The sequence below is a fragment of the Micromys minutus genome, assembly GCF_963924665.1.
Source record: "Micromys minutus genome assembly, chromosome: 18".
Taxonomy (NCBI): domain Eukaryota; kingdom Metazoa; phylum Chordata; class Mammalia; order Rodentia; family Muridae; genus Micromys; species Micromys minutus.
The window spans coordinates 31,222,427-31,230,807 of NC_137953.1; positions in this window are offsets into that span (position 1 = coordinate 31,222,427).

Consider the following 8,381-nt stretch of genomic DNA (forward strand, 5'->3'; position numbering starts at 1 on the left):
CTGCAGCAGGGGCCAGATCTGGGAGGCACCCCCCTTCTTCCTGCGTCTCTGCTGAGTAAATGGAACTTTGCCTAAAGACAAAGAGGAATGAAAAAGTTTGTCCTAGCCTTAGATCTGGGAGAAAGGGGAAGAAAGTGCTCCTTGGAGAATTGGGAGCTTTAGACCAAGTAGTGTGATTTCCAGAGTAAGCTGCCATCAAGATTGCAGATGTTATATGAGAGAGCTCATAGAAACTACCACAGGGCCAATGGAAGAAACAGAACCAATTGCCAGGAGAAAGGCATCCTCAATGGGCATTCAAAGAAGTTCCCCCAAGTTAAGTCCCAATCATGGTGTGTTTGTGGCAAAACCTGAAAGAAGTGTCTAGGTTCAAAATTAGCAGAACCAGTTTGTCATGGAGGCAGGAACACAGAATGGAGTTGCTGGGATGCTCACATGCATAATGCCCACAGATGTGGTTAATGAAGAAAGTGTAAGATGTGCACTTAAAAGCAAAACTCCCAAAGCTGAAACTAAACTACACAGTAAATTTGTTTACTATCTATGACATGAGTGAAGAAATAAAATTAAAAATAAAAAATAATGAGGAAGGCATGGAATCTAACTTACAGTCTGAAACAACCCAGGCAAAAGTATATTCTGAATGAAAAAAAATGAGCACATGACTGCTTCAAGGTATGGCTGAGGAGGTCTATTGTAACTACGAGGGAGAAAACAGCCACAGGTACATGGAAGGGTCCAGACTGAACTGGGCCATGATGGGAGACAGAGAACATGAGCTGAGGAGACATAGAAGATGGGGACAAGTGGACCAAGAAGGTTACAGGAGCAGAGCAGCCAGGAGCCCAGAGACCAAGAGGATGTGTAGCCAAAATGGCACAGCTATATAGGTATCAGAGGCTGGCGGAAGGACGTGAAGCTCTGCTCTCAGGCTGAAGAGGTTTAAGGTAGGAGTCAGGGTGAAGAGTGCCAGAGGGAGACACAGGTACCAAGAAGACTGGGGAGGTCTATTGTAGCTATGAGAGAGAAATCAGCCACAGGTACATGGAAGGGTCCAGACTGACCTGGGCCAGCATACCGAACTGCCCTGATGGCTGTGGAAGAGGTTAGACAAGAATCTAGGGGACTGAGTCTGGAGCAAACAGCAAGGAGCCTACGAAGACATGTAGGACCATAAGGAGCTTTGTGTTCGTCTCAAACCTAGTGGGAATTCATTGGTCAAAAAGAAGACAAGGGAAAGGTAGGAAGTCAGAAGTGATCAGATTGCATTTTGACGAGGTCATTGTGCCTTGGATGTTGGCAAAGATGGTAAAGACAAGGTGGGTAGCTTAGGAGCCTCAATAGTGTAGGAAGTCAAGGGAGTCCTTTCATCTCAAGGGGATGGTGTCTTGAACTACTTTAGCCGTAATGAATCTGAAGAGAGATGAATGGATTAAAAATTCGAAATGGATTGTTTTGGGATCTATTAATGCTCAGAGCATCCCTGTGAGGTAGGTGGGTTCTAATACCAAACCTCAGTAGAGAAGATAAAGACACAGATAGCTTAAGCCAGGAAATGGTTTCCCCATTTGCAATTGAATTGGATATAGGGCAAGAAGATGAAGGTGAGTAAGAGGGAGGTGTTAGGGTGACAAGAGTTCTGGCTTGTACAATCTGGGGGCACTGTAGGTCGTCACTGTGGGCCATGCCCTGCGGTCATGCATTATGGGCTATGCACTGGGCAAAGAGACTTTGGAAGATGTCCAAGAGTAGAGAAAAGTTTAATTTTAGTTTAGTTTTGGACTTTGAACATGATGCATTTAAAATACTTTATGAGACATCCAAGAAATGTCAAGAAGACAGCTGCATATGTAGGTATAGGCTCAGAGGAGATTTCCAGGCTGGGGATGTAAATGTTAATCACCAGCAAAGCCATCAACATCACAAACGCTGTAGGCACTGATGAGATCTTGGGCAACAGAAGAAGAGAAGGAGACACCTAGGACCAAGCCTTGAGTATTTAATGACCAGTAAAAAAGATGAATCTAGAAAGCATAAAGGTATGAAATTCAGAGAAATCAGGAAGCCAAGATTCTAAACCCCAGGGTGGGGAGAGGAGAAAATGGTTAACAGTGTTAATGCTGCTAAAAGATAAGTTAAGGGGAAGATGAACACAATAAGAAGTCTGGATGTGTGGGAAATGGAGGACACAGAGAACAGATGAGGAGACCCAGATAGTAGACTGGGAGGGAGTATGGTCTAGGATGAGGTAATGCTGGCTACAGAAGGTCACTGTGGCAGGGCAGAGGATGGATTCTGTAGGGTGACGGGCAACACTTGCAGACAGATTGGAATCAAGTATCACTTCTGAATTCCAGACTAGTATATCTGGCAAATGATGTTGCCATTGGCAACAATGGAATACAGAAGAGCTGAAGAGAACAGGGTAGGGATCAATTCTTTTTAGGACATTTAAGTTATAGATGCCTAAAAACTATTACACAAGTTTGTGAAGCAGTTTGGGACACAGAGAAGAAGCCACTTCAAGACTTGAAAATGCTGGAATTGTTTCACTGTTAAAGTGACTTTGAAAAGTTAGGGCTGTAATGTATCAGTCCCAGGAAGAACAAACGTAGCAGAAAATGAGATGATCCGTGGTGAAATATGTGGCTTGGGGAGTGTGTTGGTGGGTTTTGTGTGTGTGTGTGTGTGTGTGTGTGTGTGTGTATGTGTGTGTGGTGGGGGTGGGAGTTAGGGGAGAAACACAGAAGAACTCGATGGCCCCATACAATGCAAAGGGTTTTCATGTTAGTGGTACTGTATACATCCAACCCAAAAATCCAAGCCTGGAGAAGGCTGAGGAGGTGAACCGTTGCTGTGCAAGTGTGAGGACCAGATTTTATATCCCTGTCATCCCAGTGAATGTAGGGACAGAGAACTCTGTGAGAGCAAGTTCACCAGCCAGAATGGCTAAAACAGCAAACTCTCAGTTCAGTGAGACACCCTGCCTCACCTCCCAATAAGGTGGAGAGCAATCAATCTTCCCCCTCTTCCCCCTGTCTCTAACCCTCTCTCTCATCTTCATTGTCAAGTGGAGGGCTAAGTCCCTTGAATCCTGACCTTGTCCCTAGCTCTTGCAACTTTCTTCTTGGCTTTCCAAGCCCCAAAACACTGGCCAGATTCGTCATTGAACAGAGCAGCTAAGAAAAACACTACATGGTCTCTGTACTGGTTGATGGTCTGCTCACTCCAGGACCCAGTATCCTCAACTCTGTCTCTGTTCCCATTTTCCTCCCTCAGAATCCCTTTTCCATGTTTCCAGGGTCCTACTATGTGAGTTCACGATTCACAGGCAGGCCCGCCTTAAGTTATGGCTTTCATTTCCTCTTGTGAAGATTGTGGCAAGGGTCTCATAATTGCCTTTCCTGCTTCTGGTCTCTTCTCTCTCCAATTTTTCTTTCAGTTGCCAGATTAATCTTTTGGAAACACAGCTCTAATCTAGCCTCTGTCCAGTCCAAACACTTCTAATGGCCCCTATTGACCAGCAATGTTCCGGTTGAGCAGCATTTCCTCTGGGATTCCAGCAACCGGGTAGGTGTGTGGCTGGACTGGCTGGTCACCCTTGTCACATCTGACTGGTTCTGTGTTGACACCTGTTTTCACTCCAGCCTTATTGCCTCATTTCAGGATCTGAAGAATGAGAACTCACCTCACCAATTCCTAGGGAAGGTAGGAGAGGCGAGCTCATACCTCAGGCTCTTTTCCACTGCTTTCCCCACCTCTCTAGCTATTAGTTGCTGGGTTTAGAACTGTTCATACTTGCTGTGTCATATTCTTTATTTAGTTTTTTTTTTCTATCCACAAAGGGACAAACATAACCTATGTTTAAAGGATTGTGCAGTTTCTTCCCCACTCACCAGGCTGCATCCCTTCAGCGGAAGTCATCTCTTCCTGTCCTAGACAGCAAGAACATTTAACCTGCTCCCTCCTATGGTGTTTTAGCTATTTATGCCTTACATTTATGTTCATTTGGAATACGGTTGAGCGCACTTTCCAAACTGGGGTGCAAAATGGTCCACATCAACTTCAACCATGCATGCTTATGAAGTACCTATTACAGACCAAATAGAATCCTGGGTGTTGGTAAAATAGCCCGAAAGTACCAAGTGCCTGGGAATTGAGCTTAAAAAGGAGTAGGGAGCTGGGAAATACACAGGTGGAGATACTGGCTCATTCTGGATAAAGCAAAGGGAGCATGCAAGGGCAGGGAGTGCTATAAGGCCACCTAGGAAGACTTCACCAATATGGTGGTGTGTGAGTGGAGTTCTGGTAGGCAAATGGTTTCTGGAAGCAGCATCTGAAGCATAAGGACCAGTAGGTGCAAAGGGCCTGAGCTGAGTGTATTCAGGGGAAGGCTGAGGCCAGCTATATATACACACACACACATATACATAATACATACATACACACATACACATACATAATACATACATACACACACATACATAATACATACACACACATACATAATACATACATACACACACACATACATAATACATACATACACACATACACATACATAATACATACACACACATACATAATACATACATACACACATACACATACATAATACATACATACACACATACACATACATATACACATACATACATACACATACATACGTACTCAAATATACATACATATACATATGTATATATACATAAACACATACACATACATACATACATACATACATTCAAACTAATGGTTTGAACACCTATTTGTTTCTGCACTTTTGGGATCTTCCTCCCCATGTCATTAACAAATGAACATTTATTTGAATTGAAGAGGCTGCACTATTTACTTCTAAGAGTCCATTTTCATTCATTAGCAGCCACCATTGCTTTACCTGTTTCTGTGTGGGGTGTCTAGACAATTTCGATACAGCTATAGTGATCAGAAAAGGGAGTCTCAACCGAGTAATTGTCTTCAGTAGGTCGGTCTGTGGGCGTGTCTGTGAAAGACAGAGATCTGGCCTACTGTGGGTGGCACTATTCCCTGGGCAGGTGGTCCAAGGACTGTATAAGGAAGTAGATAAGCATGAACCCACAAATGAGCTGCCACTCAGTGTTCATCTATGGTTTCTATTTCAAGTTCTGCTGTCCCCCAAAACTGTATTGATTAAAAGTGTGAGTCAAATAAGCACTTTCCTCTCCTAAGTTGCTCAAAGTGTTCTGAGATATAAACTAGAACGTGGGGTTATCATGGGATACTTATTCCAAGCAACTTGAAAGGTGGTTTTCTACTGTTATGTCCATGCCTTGAAAGCACTGGGCAGGCCACAGTAGAGCCCTAAACTAAAGCCAAAAGATTACGGAGGTCTCATTTCTCTCAGCCACTATTGGCAGCTTAAACACATTCTCAGGATTGTTGGTAGAGAATGAGACCTTGCTAAAGGAGTAGTCATAGAGTGACCATCTGCCATGACAATACAGTAAGCTGGTCATCGCCCCACCCCACACAAATTCTACTTCCTCTCAGAAATGAACGGCACTATCCAGCAGAGTCACACCACATATCTCCAATCAAATCAATTCTACGCGTTCAGCTCCGAGGCCCAATTCTATGAATGCCAAACATCTCAAGATGCCTTCAGCTCCTGACACAGGTGAGAAGGCTGGGAAACTATCCGGATACATCTCACCAGGTGTCACAGGCTCATTTCTTCAATGGGAGGGAAGTTAATTGGCCCAAGGAATCTTTGTCCTTTGTCCCGAGTTAGCATCTCAGCACCCATTCACACTTGACACTCAGAAAACATTTGGGGAATGAAGTCTGATATGTTTAAAATGACCCAATCAATCTTTCATTTGTTGTGAAGTGTTTTCAAATGGGCTACCAGGAAGAAAATGATTTTTCTGCTCTCCTTCAAGCAGCTGATATTCAAGCACTAGTCAGCACTCGGTGGGGATTTCACATTTCATTCCAACCCCCTCCTTGCCTCATGCTCTCCCATCCCTGTTAACTAGCCAAGAGACTTCTAGAAAGTAGTTCAGAACCAAGAAAGGGGAAAGGAGAGACTTGGGGAGGCCACACTGTTTTGTGTCTCTGGAGGGCTGAGTTGGAAGACTGCCGAGTGAATGAAGGCAGCCCTGTGGGGTAGATAAAGCTGCTTCCCTAAAGCATATCCTTCTTTTGAACCCCAAAAAGCAGAGATGCCGAGACAGCAAGACAGTGTGCAAGAGCCCTGTGAACACCATCAATGCCTTCCCGGGAGTTTATTGTGTCATTTTTACATCTTGAATTTGGTTGGCTGGGAAGTTGCCTCTAGAGAGTCCAGGCAAACCTGCCTCCCAGAACGGATCAGAAGGCGGCAGAGCACAGGAGAGAAAGCTTCCACTTGTACAGCCCCCTTGGGAGAGTCATCATTTCTTCTGAGAGCCCTGAAAAACCTGGATTTATCTGCTGTGTGGTTTTTCTCTTTAATCTATCTCCTGGAGCTCCATTAATTAGCAAGCCTCTTATTTAAGCAGGACTGGCTCTTCTTCCTGCTGCCTCTGATCACTGTGAAGTCCTAATGCTGAATTAGATGCTCTTCATTATTTCCATGGCAACCCACAGTAATCACCCATGTAAAAGTTTATGCCTTCACTATAGGCTCCTGGGAGAGAGAGGCAGGGTGATGAAAGAGACAAGCTCTTATTCAAACTCAAAGCCCCCCAACAATAGCTCCATAAATTACTCTGTGAAGTAAATAGATTTGCTAAACACTTTTTTAGTTAGATTTGACACATGGTTTCTCCTTTCTCTCCAAGTTCACACTGTTATAAGTGCTTAAAGAATATTTGCTATTTACCTCTTTGTAGGAACTCACTCTTCTTTTAGATGTCTGCTTCTGGTGAATACATCAGGATTACAGTATGTTAATATTTCTGGCATTCTACTTAATTCAAGAAGAGTGTCCTTTATTACTTTTCCCATATCTTTTCATTGAGAAAAAAAAAGCCTCTCTAAGTAAAACACAGCTATCAAGTGTGCTCATGCACACACATATGTGCACCCATGTCACAGAACAGTTTAGAAAGTCTTCAGTGTAGCACTTCCTGCTTTCTGATTTCATCAGTTATTTGATCCTAGGATGGTGATCAAGCCCAGACTAGACCACAGATTATGTGCTGGCATGCAAACCTAGTCTAACTTTCTAAATTAGGATTGACACAGAATTCCCATTATCCCAATGACTGCCAGAAAATTCCCCTTCTTGCTCTTTCCTGAGATGTTATTGATGAAGCCAGAGACCCCACTAAACCTTGTGGCTGAGGCAGCCACTGTCATCACAGTCTCATCATCGACTCCTCGGCATCAAGTTCCACCCATGCCAGTAGAAGCAGAGCCTTCTGAGAAGTCGGATCCTGCTAAGAAACACGTGCCTGCCTACCTATCCCACTGTCCTATGCAGAGTGAGGCTCTCCAGGCTGAGTCACTGCACCAGAAGGCAGGTGTCTGACTTGGGGATGAGGGGATCCTTATAGAATCTAATCTGTCATGCTCTTAGCGTCACCTGTCAGAAAGCACAAAGGTGGACTTCCCAGGTGGCAGCTCTCCAGACTCTCTGGTAGCCTCAACTCATCACCGCCCTTCTTCACCCCACTCTCTTCTTTCTGTACTACCAACGTTGTGTTTGAGTGAAGAAAGCAGTTTTAGGGTCAGACCACCTGCTGTGACACAGTAAGAATTGTAGCCTCCATCCAGGTTAGAAGATGCTCTTCTTGGCCAATGATGACTCTCTGAGAGACATGATCCAATTTTAAGGAGCAGCAAGCAAAGTAAGTACAAGTCTTTTCATTGTGACATGATGTTTGTCATTATGTAATGTCCATAGCTGACAGTCTTTGGGTGCAATGTATGGAGTTCCCGGGGCCCACAAAAATGACTTATTTTCTTTTAAACTCAGAAAGGAAACAAAATATCATCTACTCTGTATCCTATTCCGTTTTAAAACAATGTTGTCCCAAAATATTATTTTAAGAAGTGTGTGTGTGTGTGTGTGTGTGTGTGTGTGTGTGTGTGCATGCACAAGTGTGTTTTGCTGAAGGTCTTCTAAAGATTCCCATATCCTTGACCTTGGTCAAGTAACTTTCCTCTAAATCCTTTCTGAAAATTTAAGAGTTGTCTCTTGCTTCTTAAGACACTCAGGGAACCAAGCTGGTCATTTCTCATTATGAAACGGTTCATGTTCCCAGCTCCCTGGAAGAGCTGGAAGGGTACTTTGGAAAGCTGAAAGCTGGCTATTTTAGTTGAGAACATTAATCATGCTGGTTCTGCTGTCGACTGAGGTTACAGCATCTGATCTTCCATTTCCCCTGTCAGAATCATTTATGCTCTGCCCCTTG